This window comes from Pezoporus wallicus, unplaced genomic scaffold (assembly GCF_028554395.1).
Source record: "Pezoporus wallicus isolate ANWC-B61680 ecotype Strahan unplaced genomic scaffold, APGP_CSIRO_Pwel_v1 scaffold_2584, whole genome shotgun sequence".
NCBI lineage: Eukaryota > Metazoa > Chordata > Aves > Psittaciformes > Psittacidae > Pezoporus > Pezoporus wallicus.
The window spans coordinates 1,147,572-1,167,773 of record NW_026642851.1 but is presented as its reverse complement, the minus strand read 5'-3'; the positions used below and the strand labels follow the sequence as shown (position 1 = coordinate 1,167,773).

Below are 20,202 nucleotides of genomic sequence, written 5' to 3'. Positions count from 1 at the left end.
CACTGGCCTGTCCACATCTGCAGGATATCCACCTAAGTCACTTAACAGTAGTCCATTGTTAGCTTGGAGAGGCTTCCATCTTTCCAGGCCAGCCAACACCTTAACAGCAACGCTCACCAGTGTCAGGTCACTCTGCCACTGCACCATGTCCACATGTGGTGGTGGCATACCACTGAAAAAAATGCAAGTGATTGACACATGCAAGCATACAGATCAGGGCACTGATCGCAGCCTACAGTGATGCTGCGCTTTTATTATGGGCCTCGAAACAGCAATAATAAAAAATAAAGATGACAATGCACTGAGTTTGGGCTTGTTCTGCATTGCTGGCTATGTGTGTTAGACAGTAGGTGAAATATCGCTTGCTGGATGTGAACTGGCAGTCAAACAGGATGCCTGATTTGGCCTGTGTAATGTGACATGTTAGTGGTAACATCTCGATCACATGTAATATCTCTCTGAATATACCCGAATATGTCTGAATATCTTTCTGAATACACTCTGAAATACCTACTGAAAAAGTCTGCACGCTGATTGAACCTGTAACAAGGGCTTTACAAAGCATTGTGACCCAAGTCTTTGGAAGGTGTAAATGGCCACAGCAGCTACAGTCAAACCCAATTTTCAACAGCTCTTCCTCTTTACCTCTGTTTTTATCACACTCGCATTGGTGAAGTTGCTTACTGAAGAAAAAAAGTCTCCTTCCTTAGAAGAAATGTTGCCCAAGAGCAGTTTACATCATATGCTATCTGGAAGCTATTCTGTGAAACATCGTAATAATTGCTTTTCCTGGACTCAGACACTTATTAGTAGCAGCTAAAGTTAACAGATTGGAAGACTGCCTGAAGATGATGGATGAGTTTTCTCAGATTGTAGATTTCTGGTCATTTTCCATGGCAGCTGTAAATTTAAAAATAATATAAAGTTAAGCAGTGGTAGAATAGAATTCACAAATATTACACAGCTACTGACTTGGTCGTTAATCATCCTAAATTAATGTTAAAGTGTTACATATGATGAGCCAGGTTTTGCCCTGGGGTGTATACAGAAGCTTCTCACTGATTACAAATGCTAAATGGCACATGTATGTGAACACTGAATTTAGCCAACTACTTGTTTGCACTGCTGGACTTTTTTAGTACTATTTGAGGGAGGTGAAGTGTTTCTGGTGTAGGAATCCCCTTTCATACTAATGATCTAGAAGACAATTATCAAGAGCCACTGTGTGATTCATAGTCAATATCCCAAGTTAGTGCAACAGTCTGTCTACTTATTTTCAGAGCTAAAGAGCACCAATGCCCCCCAAAGTTCAGGAGTCATTTGATCTGCCTGATGTCTGTTTTTGAGGTTGCTGCAGTCAGAAAAGAATTTCTTATTGGGCAGAATTAAGAAGCTTGTCCACAACCGAAATTCCTTCTACACTAAAGCACCATTTTTCCTAGACTTTGTCCTAATGCACCTCGTTATTTTGGATGAACTTATGTATTTCAGTGTCTCCTTCAGAGGGGTGACTAGAGAGGAGCTGCTAAAGATATGCATGTTAAAAAATAAATTAAAAAGTCCTCCTCTCCTTGTCCAGCAAATCCAACCTGATGCAAATAAATAAGTCTTGCTCTTGGAGACGCCATAAGGATTCCTCACCTTCTCCGCAAAATGTGGAGGTCAGAAAACCTGCGACAGTTTCAGGAAGGCCATGGAGATACACGGACCTTTACCTTGTCTATGTCTAACTCTTCTCAGCTCCTTTTGCATTTACCTAACACTGATATACTAATTACATATTAGTTACACTGCATTTAGGCATATTTATGTTATACGTGCTGTTATTGTTAATATTTATTAACTACAGGACTGAATTTTTTGCATTACTTAGTCTCCTATTTAATGTCTTTCAGACTGTAGGTACAAATGCTCTACAGCAGTTGCACTAAAAACAATGTCTTTGAATGCCAACTATGGAATATTATTATCAGCAGGTTTTCTCAGGGCCGATTTACTTCTGTTTATCCACAGGGTTTGGTAATAAATACATGTATTTGGGGGCTCGAGGTACATTAAACATACTGAATAGCCAAAACTTGTAGAAGCTAATTTCCTTGTCATTGCATTATAGTTAAATTGGTTACGCACGTCTTATTCAATTATGTAACTTGAAGAATACCAACGACATAGGTTCCTGATTTCAATAGTACATATGCCGGTTTTAGCACTTACAATGGATCCCTTTTAGGATGAGAAACTAAACTCGTCATGTTTTGAAATTTGGAACCACAAAATCAAACGCAATATTGTCTTTGTGTATGTCATTAATGGCTTTTCTTTTTATACTTTCTGGATGTATACTATAATATTTTGTTCAAATCAAAGTGAAGACTGGAAGGTAACTTGCAATTAATGTATGCGGTTAAGCTTTTACACCGCCAGATACTCTATTGATATCAGCTTAGTCAAGTAGGTATTCAACCAGTTTCAAAATGTGCACAACAGCCAAATAAATTATTTGCTGTTAAATCCTGATGTAGGAGAAGTGCCAGATATACTATGAAGTCTCTTCAATGTGAATTCTTTAACAGTATTTATTTCTGTGTGGAAGGCACTCAGCTACTGCAATAGTACAGAAGAGAAGGAACCAGGAGGAAGGTAAGGTTAAATTAATATCCACAGAAATTGACATACTATTATGATTTTAGCAGCAAAACATGTATCAAACAGGTTAAAAACTGACTGACAGATCTCAAAAAACTAGGCATCAGCGGGGATTTACAATTGAATGAATGTTCTTGATGTTCCCTTGAGTTCTATATAAGGCTCAATATTCTTTAGCAATTTCACCAATGGTCATGTAAACATATCCCTAAGTACAATCTGTGGATGACTTGAGTTTGGCAGAGTGATATACAAAGCCGAAGGCTAGGCAGTCAATCAGAAATTGGGAATGGTACAGGAAAGAATCACAAAGATATTCCTTTCAGTAAGCAAACAAACAAACCAACCAAAAACTAAAAGTTAAACAGTTCCATCTGCTTAGTTAATCTGAAGGCAGATGGAAAGAGGTGAACTGTACACATAAGTAATTCACAGGATGCAAATTCCAAGTAAGAAAGGACTCTTCCATCTAGCAGGAGAACCATGGGCTGGAAACTTAAGCCAGACAGATTGAAAGTAAGGTGCCTTTTTAACAATAAAGATGCTTATCTGCTGGAGAAAACTTTCCAAGGATATCCCAGATACATTTTATGATCTCTTAAGGCCACGAGGAAGACATGCTTTAACTAAAACTAGAGGTTTTTGTTTAACGTAAGAATGACTGGAGATAGTGTGAAGATGTATAAGCAGACAAACTGATCATATTTTGAGTATAAATGTATGCAAATTTACCAAAGCCAACATTTCCTCATCTGCCTGTGGTATGCCTCATTAAGAAAATTGCTTATTAAGAACCATCTTCTAAGGAGGTGGATTATCATTGTTTAATCTTACCTTAAGGGATATTATGAAAGAAAAACTCTATCAAACATTATGAAGTAAATTCTACAGTACAACTTGTCTTGCAGCACTAGAAGTTGCTGGAGAGAACAGCCCTTATTTGTTAGATACAAACCTGAAGTAAAATGCAGTGAAGAAACAGAACTCATTTTAGTAAGTATTAACAGACTAATCATGAAAATACTGTCACTGCATATGCTTTGAACCACGTGTGTGCCTTAGTGTTATTTTTGAAACAATTAGAACCACAGTATATCTTCTGATACTTTCAGCTTCTATCAAATAATAATAACTAATAACTTTAGCATCCTTCCCCTGCTTCTCCCATTTTGCAGCATATTATATCTTCCAGAAACTTGCTGAGCCAGATACATTATCAAAAACAGAGAGTAAATCCATTCAAAACAATGTGACTAAAAGCAGAATCTGTCTGTTTGCTTTTGCATGTTTTGAACAAAAGGTTCCATTTCTGCTTTTACAGCTAAATAGCATTTTGTAATGAGCTCTGAAATTTTTGGGAAAGTCAGATTACAATGTTGGTTTAACATCAGACACTCTATTGTTCAGATGTAGGATCACTGCGATATCCAGCCTCTGAAAACTAGTTTTTCTTTTGATATTGAAAAGACCACTGAAGTAATCTACAAAGAGCTCGGGCCTCAGGAAAGAAGTCTGAAAAACAAACACTGTTAAAGATTGGTCAGACACGATTATGTGGCTGACAATTACATATGATAACAATTAAAATTATCTGATTCCAACCACATGGCATCTTAATACAGCAGATCTCCAGGCAAATAACTTGTCATATAATAGGTTTTGATTGATGCCGCCAGCAGCCTTCTGAATGCTACAAATACTTTCCCATCAATGTCTCAGAAATCAGTGGAGAGTACTGACTTCGTCCTAAACTGAAATTATTTCCATGTACCTAAATACCCTTGTTCCAACTGCTCGGTAACCTAAAATTCTTGTTTTAGTAGATGATAAAACACATGAGTACATGGTGTCCAGCTTCTCACTTCCAATTGTAAATAACTTTGCTAATATATACATTAGTGGTTTCAATGAAAATCCTACGTGTTTTCTGCGACGTCTTTCAGTTACCTGCCAGTACATCTCTGGGAAAATATGTCTGATTACAAGCCAGCTGAAGAACTCCAAACAATGGCTGAAGTTCCATGTGTTGACTGGCATAGGGGACATAACCAGAGAGCATAAGGAGCTGCCAAGGAGCTGCCACTGAGCAGCATGAGCCTACTCTACTGCCGACTTTAATTTGTGTTAAAAAAAATAGGGATGAGTTAATGATTGCTAAACCAACAAATCATCCTCCCATTGGAGGAACCCCTGAGGACATTCTGTCTCCAGTGGTGATATAACCAGTAAGCAAACACATTGTCACATTGCCTAGAATGGGCATACAAAAAGCAGAGGGGATCGGACCAGGAATTTGGAGTATTCTCATGGTGCCAGTCTCCACACATGTTCTTGGCTTAGCCTCCTGCTCCTTATTTTCCTCTAGACCAGCATGAGGACACAGCCCAAAAACTACTCTCCAGATCTGTGATGCAAGTTTTATTGTTTCCTTCTGTATACTGTTACGTAGGAAGAGAAACATAATGCCTTAAAAATGAATTGAGGAATAATACCATATATTTGTTAGAAGGACAGTTTTTGCTACCATTGTTGGTTTAAAAAAACAACTTTTTCTGCTTTGGCATCTAAATCAGGGTTGCAACACTGCAGCTGGAAAAACAGCTGTCTCTTCTAACTGTGGCTGCTATGAACACAGCTCTCCACTGTAGACTGCGGAGTCAATAGCACATTGAGAAAGAAGGTTTAGTTAAGACACTGCATCAGTTTTGGCGGTGTTGTTGAAGGTGAGCAAAAATCTTACGTGTTATTCACATCAGTCTCACAGGTCTGACAGAGCATGTTATCCAGCCATAATGCTAGATCTTGCCTGTGTTATAAATATATGGGAGGGTTAAACAATGCCTTGTAATTTTCCTGATTCTTTATAAAAGATCACACTAAAAATATGAAAAATATGAATCAATAAAACTCCTGAACAGACAATGCAACTCAGCAGTTATTCTTGACACCTCAGCCATAAATGTGTTTCTGTCCCTAGTTAACAGTTCTACAATGTATGCCACAACTTTATCTAAATGGCCTTTCCTTTGACTGCATGATGGATGCCATCTTACTGTGAAGGGCATATATTAATTTTTAAATAGTAATAAGAGAGGAATTATGTAGCAGAATTATCCATGTTAAATTAGACTCACATATTACTTCTCTGCAAGAATTATTACATTTGTTGTAATTATGCACCAAAAGTGTTAGCATCACAGTTCTCCAGAAGAACATTGAGGCATCAGCTCATTCCAGTACACCACACAGGATGAAACCCCTCCATATCCATATAGCCCTAAACTTTTCAGTACCAATCAGTTGTCATGAAGTGCAGAGAACTCTCTCCAGAACAGCAAGTCATGTGATAGTTAGACTTTACAGAGACGGGATCTCAGCATTGTGCAAGAATACATTAGTCAAAATGTCCAAGTCATCAAAGAGCCACCAGTAGAGTGATCAACATTGATCAATAAAGCCAAATCACACAAATACAGATGTAGCCATAGCCATACCATCTGAAGAACTTGGTGAACAGTATGACAGAGCTTCAGCTGATATGTACCTTCCATCCTTGATGACCAACACTATACATTTAGAGGCTACTTCATAAGTGAAATGCTTGTGCAGCTGAAGCATGAGCAGAGGTGATCAGCACGGGAGCAGGGCCTCTCACTTTCTTCATGCAGAGTCTAATACAAAAGGACTTTGATCTTTAGTGGTATCTATACCACAGTGCAAAATAATAATGATGATAGCACAACAGTAATAATAGGAACAGATAGCAATGCTGAACCTTGAACATATATCCATTATAAACACATAAATATTCAGTTGTCTGCTATAAGAGCACAGGTCATAGACTCTTTAGCTTCATTTCCCTCCTGCACAGCAAAAAGTAGGCAGGAAAATTATTTAAATATATTTATTAGCTGGTAAACATTATCTTCTTGAATTGGCATGACAGGAATTTGGGGAGCTGCACTCCAAACATGTATATGAGAATTGATATACAGAATATTTGAGCTCTGAAAGAATCTTCAAAAATAGCCAAAACGATAGAGACTTTCTTTTAAAACAGGGCAAAAAAGGTAGTGACACACATCTAAATTTCCTGCGGTGCTTTGAAAACCTTAGCATCTACCTACAAATCAATGGGGAGGGAGCTCAATTTATTATTCTATTGATTCTCTACATACTTTTTTCTTTTTCTTTTTATGAAAGAGAAATGCCCAACCTTTAGCCTAAAGGCCAGCTTCCAAAGGCCAGAATAACTTATCCAACCATTAGGCACAATTTGCTGTCACATCGTTCACTGCCGCCCTCAGTCACAGGGAAGCAATGAACTGCAAACTGCTAAATTGGCAAAAAGGTGGCCAGAAGCTTGGTCTTAGCATCATTTTTGCCCAAGGCCCTGTGGCCTCTATACCATTATAAACCAGGAGTTGCATCCACCCTAATTCAGGCATGGGCCCAGCACAAGATGAACAGGTGATGCAAACAGCCCTGTGAGGAAAGCATGAGCGAACCTCAGCCTTGAGACAGGCACTACTTGAACCTCCTCATCCATTGCCAAAATGAGCATTTTCTGAAGATTTCTTGAAGATTGATTTTCTAATGGACATGCCTCTCAGCAAGTCAGAGGTTAGAGTACATGATTTTTCCTTAAAAATGACACAATCTTTCAGGCCAAAAGGCTGAGATTGGCACAAGATATGTCAAGTACATATTAACGGCATAAAGACCACTAATATTTGTTGCCAGATCTAATGCACCATAACTTCATATGTAGCAAGTCTAGTATTTTCCTGAAGTTCTGAGCAGTGTCTTTCTGTCACAATGACACACCCATGACAGTGAAAACATACCCATGTTTCAGATGTATGCAGAAAAAGAGCATCCTTGCCTTGGGAAATCAACACTCCAAGAACAGAGGGGGTAAAAAGAGGTCCAGAGAGTAAAACATTCAGAAGCTCATCAACAGTGATTTTTTCTGCAAACAACATAGGAAAGAAGTGGGTACATTGAAAGTGGAGAAGGTAGTGGCATGTTGTAAGAATTCAGGGATGCTCAGTAATACCACAGAAGCAACCAAATATCTGTGTTATTTTCTGATCAGAAAGATAAGTCGATCTCCAAACTCACTGAAAAATGATGAGCTAGTGCTTCAGAGAGGGGTTGAAAACAGGGAGGTGGGGCTGCTTGCATAGTTTTGCTTGGCATAATTTCATTATTCACAAAAATGAGGGGAAAAACAATATTCCAAAACTCTTGCCAGGCAGTTATTAATTATTATTCTCCCTTGGATTGCAACACACACAAACATCAACAACTCTTTTGGTTATGTTGGTCTGGAGTCCTGTCCAGTCTTTCCATGTGGAGCTTGTAAGGAGCTGTCTCACTCTGTGTGTTGAAAGTCTCTCGCCTTGAAAATGCATTTGGGCTAGTGCCTTAAAGGGACATTTGAAACTTGCCCATGCTGCTTTGCTTTTTTTCCCCTTGTTGTCAGGCTCATCATGCTGAGTCATATCTGCAGCTAGATCATAATGATTATCCTGAAATGTCAGCAGCTGCTCTTTTCACCCCCATATGGTGCCAGATTTAGGATGAGGTTTCCCTAATGCATAAACAATGACTATAATTGTGGTTTTTGACAACCAAGGTATCACAGAGATGTTATTCTGTTGTAAAAAAACTGCATTTTCCACAGTTGTAATGAAGGGGTGGGTCATGCTGACCCATATGTTTCTTTGTATTTCTCCCGAGAGAAAATCTATGACATAAGTGAATCCCTGTCAGCATGGCTGTTGGCCATCGGCTGTTGTTTGACAAGGGGAGCATCTAAAAGCTTTAGCAGTTAATATCTTCTTAACTGTGAGAGCATTATTTGCCTAATTCCAGAGATGATTGTTTGACAGATAAAAACCTGGCCTTAACCTCTATTCTCTTAATTTAGATGTAATCTCCTTGCAGTCCTTAGATAGCTCTGTCTTCTTCCTTAGTGCTGCTTAAAGTTTCCAGTTCTCATTAAAAGTCAACTGAAAAAAGCTGAGGTATCAGAGAAACAGAAAAAAGAAAAAAAAAAAAAAGACTACAAAAAATAGCAGGAGTTGACAAAAGTAACGAAAAAACAAGGTGGTTCTATCTGTTCTTTCATTTATATGTGCGTCAGGTAGTATGTCTAGTCTAGTAGTCTAGTATCTGTGGATACAGAAGATGGCGGAACTGTGTCAGTGGGAGAGGAATCTAGCCCCAGCACCTTCATTCTGTATTTTAATATCAAATAAAGCAATACAGAGATAAATGAAAGATAAGCAAGTAGAAAACCCTGTAAGGGCAAAAGCAGGGTGAACATGATGCATTATTGTTGAAGACTGGGAGAAGAGTCATTGAAGGTGACGAAAGTAACCACCACCCTCCATTTGAGATAACAGAGCCAAGTAAGTTCTTTGATGATGTAATACAGGTTTCTAAGACAAGGCAAAAGTACACACTAAATCCTTAATAATGTGGGCAGATGGTACTGCTGGTTATTGTTTTGAGTAAGGGTGTATTTGTGTGCATGCATGTACAAGAAAACAAGCTGGCTGACACAGAAATCAGTTCTAAACCACAGCAGCTAAAAGGAACCTATGCCTAAAGGGATAGCTTACTGGGGGTACTGAACAAAAATAAATGTGATGCCATAAGCAAAGATACTGTCTTTGGAGGTTAGAATGCATCTGCAGTCAGAGAAAAGGGAGCTTGCATGTTCTTTGTAAATACATAGAACCACATCCAAGAAAGTCCTAACTCCATCAATGGTTTACCTTGCTAACCAGAACAAGCTCTGGTTTGTGACCATCTGTGTCAAAAGAATGAATATTATAGGTAACAAAACAGGCTAAAGGGAAGCCTACAGACAAACCCACACTGTCCTGTGAAAGCTAAGTACGTTGTAATAAATTAAAACTTGCTGTAATTAATCAAAAGCCACATTACAGATATTAATACAAATACGAAATGCTTTAACAAGACAGCACCACTGACACTAGCCATTTTTCACTGAAAGAAACTCTCCTGAAGCTTAAACCAGCCCTCAGGATTGAGACTGAAAAAAAATAGTGGTGTTCTGCAGGACAAGAGGTTCAGGTTTGGTGAAACCAATGTGGGAAGTGAATTCTAGAGCAGTGTCCTTCTCTGAAAACAAAGTCCCTCTGGGCTCAATACCTAGGTGCTTAGGCCTCATCCTCAAAGCTGGCTTTGACAACTAAGCCCCAATTAGGTGCCTATGGTCCCATTCCCTCCTTGCCCTGAAACAATAACGAAACCAGATTTTATGTACCAAATGGTACGTAAATGGCAGACAGGTCTACCTATTTTGCTGGTTTTAACCCTGCCTGCACAAGCCTTTCTGCTGAATCCGTCACATGAGATGAAAACTAGTTGGAGAAGTGAGCACAGGGACAACCTCTGCAGTAACCTGAAGCATACATATTCTGCTGTTCTGTGGCATCACAGCAGTTTATGTCACCCTCCTGATCAGCAGTTAATTTGGATCTCTAGTGCTAAAACTGTACTGCACTTCCACAACTGTGACTGAAAAGCAAAATTGGTCTGATTTGGAGTTATTCTGATCCTTCATAGACCAGACACAGAAAAAAATCTGGAGGATGCCAAACACCCAGTCACAGTTGGAATTTTTTTGCATATCTTTGCTTTCCCTATATAGCTGTTCTCTAGGCATCTGGCTTCATCTGCTTGGATGATGTCCACCTCTTTATATTTAGCTGTCTAAGAATCTGGCATCTGGGATAAGACAGTTGTCTATGCCTCTTTTATAGCTATGGAGGTAGATCTTCACTTCCAGAAACATGTTGCTGTATCCTAACAAAGAAATCTAAGTCAGATTATCTCTAAATTAGTATAGCGCACCTTTCCCTTTGACTGAAGTGGGAGCTAGACAATTAAGTCAGTCTGAACACATTACTTTGGGACAGCAGCAAAGTGGCACAAACATTACTTCTTGTGTATCAGGACGTGGTACATTGCCAAATCTTTCTCAAGGGCATCTGTGGTTTCTCACATAACTATTCTTATGTGTGTCAAAAATGACACTGTTAAATGGAGTAAGCTTATGAGAATAGAAGATCAGACAAGAACTCTCAGAGGATACAGCCACTGGGCAGGCTGCTTGGGCATCTCACCTGATGAACAAACCTCACATGGGTTCTTTCCATGAAGGAGCACTACTTGTCATTCAATATTCCTCCCTCACAACGAGTTGTGTGTGGTGGGAAAAAAAACCAACATAGTACTTGTGTTGTCTCAAAAATGTGTGGCTTGTTTAGGAGGTTAGACTTGAGCACCATGGCTCTCAGAATTAGGAGTAGTAAGAAATGAGAGAATTTTGATCTGTCTGCCACTCTGTAAGTGTAATAGGAGGTTGGTTTATTGTTCCTCGAGCATAATGTAAAAGGATAATTTGTAATGAGGCAGAATCTAGGGCAAATAGCTCTTGCTATAATATTTTGCCTTCAGAGATCTTAAGAGGTAATCTGCGGTGGGTATGCTTGCTATAAATCAGAGGCTATGTCTTTGCATTTGGAAGTCACTATTATTATGTTAAAGGGTGTATGCTTACATAGTTCAAGTACAGCATTTGGAAAGAAGTAACTTCACCTCAGAGTGGAAGTTTCCCTGGGGCATAAATCTTCAACAGTGAAATTTTGTATGTGTACTTTGACAAACGCATGCCCAGTGGGCATGTGCCAAATTATGCCTTTGAAGCCATGGAAGCCTAGCTGTGGGAACCTAGAACCTTGAAGAGTTTCTCAAGGGAGAGGAAGCAGAGCCAGCTGGACTCATTTTCTATAGACAGAAATTTAATTGCCAGTTGGTAGCTACTACATTAGAAGAAAAATCATTTCAGAGGCCTGGAACAAGCTGCTATGAAGCCCTTGTTAGAGGAGTTGGGTGGCAGCCTGACTGTGACCCATCCAGAACCTTCTCTGCGCATTATTTTCATCTCCAGTATTTCCTGTCACAGTAAAATGCAATCACTCAGGAGTTAAGAACAAACTGTAAATACTCCGAGTGCAAACCAGCTGAGCAACAAACAATTTTTCTAGAGCTAATGCATATCAGTTCAGCAGACTTACAGACATGAAGTTAAACTTATGTAGTAAAATTGATGTACAACCTCTTCTGCAAGAAGCAGTTTATTTTCACAACCTGGGCTCTATCTTCCTCATTCTCTGCAGCACAACCTCGCAACCCCTGAGGGGCAGGCTCCTTTCTGTGGTAGCCAATACCTGTTTTCTGCTACATGAGCTATTCTTTGACTTCATCCTTCTTCAGTCATTTCAAGTAGGTCCTACATCATCCTTCACTCACACAGACAAATGCATGTGTTATTTTGTCTGATCACCAAAAGAGATAGAAAACTGGACAAAAACACTGCCCTAACAACAGGCAGTGTTTGTGTAATGTGAAATAACTCACATGTTACTGTACTATTAAGAATATGTTTCCCTACCAAAATCATTATTAAAAAAAAACACTTAAGACAAAAATAAGTCCTCCTGAGGAAAATTCCCTAATGAAAGGAGGCTCAGGAAATACCTTTATCTGAGGTTAGACCTAACTGGCAGACAACAAAGTTTCCGAACCCAGAGGCTGGTCACAGCCTTCTGCTTTTCTCCACTGACAGATGAGTACACTTCTCCCTCTTACTCTCGCAATTGACTTTTCCTTGTACACAGGCTCAGACAAGATCAGTCTATCATCATGTTGGACTCTATCAACATGCAGCGAGAGCATCTCCACTATGCAGTTTACAATCTGGACAAATGAGGAGAAAGAGGGAGGTAAAGGTTCCTCCCTTTTCACATGGGGAAAAAATTCTATTATCCACGGAGATACTTAGCTGTTTTGCTGATTTGGATCTAATAGGTGAGACTCATAACCACATTTAAATATCTTCAAGCACCATTTGACCTGCTGTTTCCATGAACATCCTCTTACTGCACAGTAAGGGTAAAGACCTGTTTTACTACACATTAAATCAGCGCTGCCATTGTACACCAAACATTGCTAACAAAAAAACCTATTCCTGCAGAGTAATCTGCACTGTTGAAGATTAAAAATAATGCGGAAAAAAAAAAAGCAAAACAAACACTCAAACAAAAAGTCCTATACTTTAAACCAAATTAGTTGCTTCTCAAGGATACAGCCTCATGGCAGCACGGTTGCACTGGCTTAGTTTGCTCATGTAACTACACTTTGTCTCACATCAGCCTGTGTTTGCCCTGGGTAAGAGTGCACACAAGGACAGTCATTGCTGTTCAACTGAGACACAATAGCTTGTTAAATTGTCATAAACTGATCATAAGTTTGAGTCCCAAATGGCTTATCCGAGGTCACCCAGCAGTTTGAGACACACCCAGTGACTGAACAACATCTCCTGAGTCCAGCCTAGTGTCAAATGCAATGGCACTTTTCCTTCTCTAATTGTGACCAATTGTCAGAGTCTTCTGGTGGGTGCAACCAGGGGGAAATGGACACGGGATGAACTGGGACTGTCCAGTGACTCCTTTCAGTTTCAGCTGATGTGTGTTGGCAAGGCGTCATCAGGAAAACATGGTTCCACCAGGTCTCATCTCTCCAAAGACAACAAACAATTGGATATTGTTGAGTAACTCAGAGTAAAGTTCTTCTGATATGTGTAGGTGTTGCTGCCAGACATTTCAGATCATCAGCTGCAGAAACAAAAAGCACTTTTGGTCCTCAAGAAGCTTGTTCAATTCAATGCCTTCCTCTCCTATACACCGAAGTGGCAGAGTGCTATGGTTAGTGCTGTGCAGTGTGTAGTTTATTGGCATTATACTGGTCTGAAAAGCAACTAGCACGGGAGATGTAAAAATGAAATAGCGGGGCAGAGTGATCCAGTGCTGGAGGAACACTGACTTCCACAAGCCACGTAAACCCTAATTAATAGACAAAGGGCTCTATTCTTCACCGGCCTTTAACTCCTCCCCTCTTGCTTCTCTCCCTTTTAACCACACTCCTTTTCCCCCTCCAGTTTGCAGTAGCATATACAGGGCCTCACGAAAGCCCACACAAATCAATGGCAACACTCCCATTGACTTTAATGGGCTTTGTAACAAGCAAAGAAAGAGGAGAATAGGTGATTATTTTTCCTTTCCAAATGATGCGGCCCCCCAGTAAAACAATCCATATAGCAGTCATGAGTGCTTTATATTGTGCAGTGCAATGGGCATAATTACTCCAACCCTCTAAAATGCTACCAGCAGTTGGTCGCTCTAATGCTTGGAAAATTATTTTAAATAGACTTTATATCTACAAAATAGGATTTTTTATATTGTAAATACTAAGGGTCAGATCTCAGCAGTTGTTACCAGCATATCTGCAGTGACTTCAAAAAGGATACTCAACTCACACATATAGAACTAGCTCACACCAGCACTTGCTGCACAGTCAAAATTATTTTGATATCCATGAGCTGTTCTCTCAAAGCCATAAATGTAGGGTCAACCCTGCTGTTGCCTTTCAGTCAAATATCTGAGCATGATCTTGATTAATGATTCACCTGGCTCTTTTTATTCAAGTAGACTGTCATTCTGTGCCTCTACAAAACCTCCATCTATCTTCCCTTCTCTACAACAGAGCACAAAAAGATTCCTCCATCTCTTCCTCTTTCTGCATTGATGGAAGGAATGTACTGCAAAGAGTAAAAATCCCAGGTGTATTTTAAAAGTCATTTTCTTTTCCCTCTTTACTGTCTGCAAGTTTATCTGCTTAACAAAGAGCAATGGTACAGGGCAGGGGAAAATCCATTGCCAATGTACTAGCATGTTCTGCCCATCTAAAACATCTTTGTTTTGAGAGGCTGCATGCTTTTTTGGCAACGCTTAGACAAAAATGACCTGAAGCTTCAATCATATGCGAATGCTCTTATTCAAAATGGTGTATGGAATACTGTCTTTCTAATCCTTCCACTAAAATATGATTTGTGGCTGTTCTTCAGAACGTCTGCCTGATTAAACATCCTTGGAAAAAAAAGCATGCATGGGTTTGTAATAAAGAAACATAAAAAGGTTTCTTTTAATCAGTAATTAAGTAGCAATTAAGCATAATTATTACAATTTGTATCTAATTTATAATATCGGTAGAATGAACAGATGTAATTAATCCTCCAGTAGTCAACAGTGTTTGGCTTGAGCAAAGCCACCTCACACTTTCCTTCACATTTGCAACAGAAAAGGATGCTGTAGATGGTTGATGATGAGCGAATGCTTCTTCACCAAGGGGTAGGAACATTAAGCTGTGGGGTAGGAACTGTTCAGTCATCTGGAAGCATCTGAAAATATCTGTACAGGCAACATAAGGTTTTCCTGCTGTCTTCAGCGGAGGAATCTTCCCTTTGAGTCAAGTGATAAAAATTGTCAGAATTTTAACCTTGCATATGAGGAGCTGTCACTTTTGTGTAGCCGGTACAGTAACTCTGTTCAATGTTGCAATCAGCCTTTGCAAAATATACCCATAGGCTTTTTCCTATGAAATATGAGTAAAACTGGTTAAGTTATTTTCATGTGGTGGTTGGGGAGAGTTTCTCATTCACAGGCTAGGGAAAATGACTTAGTTTACTGAGTTACTGGGTAACCCAGATAGAAGAAAAAACACTTTTCAATGCAAACTCTAGGTTAATTTTCTTTAACTCTGCAGTTTTTAAATAGTTGGGAAACATGGGCCTGACCTTGGACTGTCTGGAAGGAGCCAATCTGACGACTTTCTGACACAGATGCTTTCAAATAAAACTATTATGAAATTTTCTTTGTTGTCTGACCTTGCTTAAGGTCCATCTGAGCCACACATGACTTGACTGAAAAAACCTGAGTCTTTACATGCCACTGATTACCACAGAGCTGTATTTGGAAAGGTAGGTGATGGGCAGCTATAAAAGCTCCTTATAAAGTTGTCTGGAACCACTCACTATAAAACATTTACAGACCAGGAGCTTTACCGTTTGTGTAACAATAGCAAATTCATACAACAGGCCTTCAGCAAAGATGACCTTATGAATCTGGTTCTAGCAGAAGTAAAAATTGTGTATCTGAGGGAGGTTGTAGATGCTCCATCCCTGGCAGTGTTCAAGACCAGGTTGGACGAGGCCTTGGGTGATATGATTTAGCATAAGGTGTCCCTGCCCACGGCAGGGGGGTTGGAACTTGATGATCTTAAGGTCCTTCCCAACCCTAACTCTTCTGTGATTCTATGATGGATCCAGAATGTCCTTCAAGCTCACAAGGCTGAATGCACCTGCCCTTGCTCTTACTCTGATGCTAAGAGTTGATCCCACAAGCATTCTACTGCCTGGGGAAGAAGATGCCCAGAGGGAGCTGCAAAGATGTTGAGAAGAAGCTGCAATAAACTAGTATTGCTTGAATCTAGAATTGCTTGGGACTTGAAAAAGGAAAAGAACCTGTTGAGATACTAAAATCCAGCTTGCTCAAGCCTGAATTACTTTAGGCTGAACCAAACAGGTCTGTATTTTTCTCAGTGACAGAAGCCTCACAGAGTTTGTGGGCTTTGTAAACTAAAGATTTCATGGATTCCTTACCTCTTGCAGGAACAATTTAAGTCTGTTTAAAAGATTGTTCTACAGAAAAAACTTTACAGTTTTAAGCTGTACATTCCTGTGGAATGTACCATTAAAACCCAGCCATTTGAAATTGGTAATAAGGAGACAGTTGCATATTCAAATGCTTATCTCTTTAATGTTCCAACACCTAATCTCTTAAATGAGTGTAATCAGAAAAGAGGCATTCTAATTCTCTTGCGGGGAAGAGAAGGACAAGATCAAGTGATAACCAGGCTGTGTCTCAAGCTGTTCTCATGAGACTTTGGCTGCTTTTGACACCAAATTGGAGAGAAGAGATTTCTTAGGTACCGTGCCTGACAGAATTCAAACAGCAGGCATGCTTCTTCTCTCAGGGCACTAATCCAATTTACGGACAACCTTAAATTAAAAAAAAAAACCAACAAAAAACAACCCTTTATAAAAATGTTGAGTTTGCTTATTTTGCTTTTGTCCACATAAGGATTTTTCTCACACACACACTCCTTGAAGCACAGTAAAGTTGTGGAGTTAGTCACTCAAAAGTTAGAGTGCCAGAAGTGAAGTTACATATGCAACCCAAATACAGTTCCTTTATATGAAGTCATGATTAGACATGCTTCCACAGGACACACACTTCTTCCACAGGACAAAGTGCAAGCTTAACTTATTAGAGGAGCAAAGATTAGTATCATGTGCTGTACTGGACAGTCCTGACTAAAGACAGTTACCAGGTCTGCATGGCAAGACACGGGTGAAGCAACTCTTCTCTGCCCTCAATGGTGGAATTGGTAGTCTGTGAAATGCCCCGATGCCATGTTCCTTCCCTCCCTGTGCCAGGAACATCCTGCACAGACGTGTGAGGAGTAAGAGAGGAGGGGAGGTAGCAAACTAGGACTGCAGCAGTGCGGCATACCTCACACCAAGGGAATCGCTGAGAAAAAGAGGCAGACTTCAGCCAAGGTTGCTCCCTAGCCTATGACCCATTTTGTTTTCTGTAGCAATCTGGTTCACATTAAAAGTACAGTACTGACAAAATTGGGGTGGTTGGTTGGTTTCTGTTTGGTTTTTTTGGTTGTTCTGGCATTTGCTGGCAGTTCCGTGGCTTTTGTCACCTCTCCTCTAAATATTTCTTTGTTCAGCCTTGTGCCTTTGAAACTTTATACCCAGATCTAGTTATCTTTGCTTTTCTAGCCCTCCAAACAAAGTAGTCACTATCTTGTAAGCAACTGTAGACTCATCAAGGCCTGAAGTTTTCTTTAAACAAAATGACCACAAATAATTGTTCCGACCCTAATCATCTGCAGCCTGAAAATACACTAGAACCCTCTGAACCGTGGTGAGTATTACAGACATTTGGTTTGACTTCTACAATCACTTCAATGTGCAGGCGTTGGCTTTCTTGAGCCCAAGTCAAGTCACCACATTAAGGATGGCGGGGGGTGGGGAGCCCAGACAGAGGCTCTCATCTCCAAGATAATAGCAGGCGATGGGGCCAGAGCGCCTTTAATCTCGCCTCTCGAATAATAATTCATCCCTTTCTATAGCCAGTGAAGCACCTGGCGGGGGAAGTCCGGGCTCCTCCGAGGGACCTGCTCTGCGAAGCGCCTATGTCCCTGGACAGGCAACCGATTACTGCTGGGATGTTCCATCGGGCACCAGCGCGGGACTCCCCATTCCTGCACAAGGCACCCACAACCTGCACCAGGGACCACGAAAGTCGGGGGCCCGTGGAAATTTGGCAGGATGCACAGATCTGAGGAGACCTCCGCCAAAAGCAGCCAACCGCTGCGGCCGAGCCGTGGCGGGCCGTGCGGGGCCGCGGCCGGCCGCAGGAGCCTCGCTGAGGCGCGGCTGCGTAGACCAGCCGCCGCCGCTGGCGGGAAAGGCGGCACTTTCCCCGGCGTGGCGGGTTTCCGCCGCCCGCACGGCGCCAGGCCCGCGGGCCCGGGGAAGTTCCCCCTCCGCCCCAGGTACGCTGCTCCCGGAGGCCCTGCCGCCACTCCTGCCCTCTCCCCGGCAGCCTGGCGGCCCGGCAACCGGCCCGGCTCCACGCTGCCACTCGGGGCCCGCCTCCATTCGCCGCGCCCCCGCCGGGGGCCGGGCCGCTTTCGGAGCGGAGGGGGAAGCGAGGCCGCAGATCCTTCCTCAGCCCCCCGGGACCTCCCGGCCGCTGGAGAGGGGCTGTGGCCGGGAGCGGGCCGGGGGCCCGGCACCCTCGCCCGCCACCCCGGGGCACCCGGCCGCGGACAGGTCGCGGTGCCCCTGCTGCCCCCTCGGGAAGAATGGTGCGGGACCGCTTCCCTCTGCGGGTGGAAGAGCTGTGCGCCACTGGCCCCTTGCATCGTCGTGTTTAGGCTAATCTAATAGCAGCAGTGATTAGATGTTACATTATTTGCGCGCTGATCTTTTCGGCTGAAGGGAGATTTAAAAATCAATAGTAAAGTCGCATGCCTGGCTGCCCAGACACGTACAGAAAAGCTGTTGACCAAGGCCAATAAATCAATCCTTTTTCTTTCTCTATCCTGTTTGTTTCTTTTCCGCCTCCAGAAATGTCTTCCTTGCAGAAAGGAGCCACATCTAACAAGGTGCCACTTTGAAACACATCATGCTTGAAGCCAACGTGCTAATTATAGATTAATAGGAGGTAAAACTCGGTTGAAATGACATAGGGAAAAAAAAAAAATCCAAGCTGATCAAATTTAGTATGTCATCAAACATATTATGGTCTCTTAAAATCCTATGTTTAAGAGGCCGCTGCATAATCTTCTAAACCCCGTGACTCACTGGCACCAGCTTTTACTCAGATAAGTGAAGTTAGAATTCATTTTCAAGTTATTTTGTGGTAACCGGGCTGTCACACCCCTGGGAGTTTTACAGCCCCGGTCAAGGTATGTCCGATATTCCAGCCTGACACAGCAGCAGCCTGGAGGCAGAACAAGTAAATGAAATGGAAGTGTTTAACAGGCTTCACACGTTCCATTTATTTGGATTTGAACTGAGGAGCTCAGCCGAGCCTTGAATCACCATAGAAGGAAGAGCATAATTACTTGTCATTATATTCATTCCGATTTATAAATAATGTTTCTGGCTTTGTTTTATTCAATGCTTAATTTAAAAATAATGATTAAAAATTAGCCCTCAGGCTACGTGCTGGATTATAGCCATATGCGTTATTACTTCTCCTTGGAACTCCGGAAATATCTAAATGGACGGGGAGGGAAAATGAAGATTCCCCACTCAGCCAGTTGTGATGGAAGGAGGGTGCTGTGACTTCAGCATTTCAGGTTTTAATTGTTCTCAAGCGAGGAGGTGCTTCACCCGAATCGAGAGGGAAATCCATGTTGGGAGAACTCGGGCTCGCTGAGGGGTGCGTGTCCCCGGTACCTCTCCGCCTGATCGCAGGAACACGGAGTACTGCATTCCCGGGTCTGCCTGTACCTACACACGGGCGTAAGGAAACCGTAGGTGGCTGCATATCTGCACACACACGTAAATTTCTCTAATATGTTTAGATGTTCTGCGGCTGGAACAGCGGCAAAATAAGCGTTCACTGATTTAGAGCACTTCCCAGGTATTGTAAACACTGATGAACCAAAATCCTGATGTAGGAAAGGAATAGTTCCCTCTCACGTACACACATATACCCCAAAAAAGAGAACGGGAGAAAAAGAGAGAAAGGAGGGAGAGGAAAGTGGAACTCGATTTATTCTCATTTGTTTATCTCTAGATTTTTCCCCCTTTCTGCAAATTCATTTGAATAGCTTTCAAGCTGCAAAATGGAAATGTGGCTCCTGCCCTCTATTTCAGCAGCAGCGTCCTGGCAACAGAGCAATTTTCTATCATCAAGGATAAATGGCATTGAACAGAACATTCTGATAAAAAAAAAAGAAAAAAAAAAAAAAAGCTTTAGCCCAAGAAGCCCATGATTGCTGCCCTTTCTGTCTATCATCCCTTTA

At 41.3% G+C, this 20,202-nt stretch overlaps 1 long non-coding RNA gene across 1 annotated transcript in view; it reads right to left on the bottom strand.

The window, feature by feature from the left end:
• Positions 1–495: 495 nt before the first annotated feature.
• LOC130611676 (uncharacterized) overlaps positions 496–20,202 on the bottom strand; it is a 37,879-nt gene continuing 18,172 nt past the window's right edge. The window contains exon 3 of the long non-coding RNA XR_008975281.1: positions 496–900. This is a non-coding gene — a long non-coding RNA (uncharacterized LOC130611676). The remainder of the gene's footprint in view (positions 901–20,202) is intronic.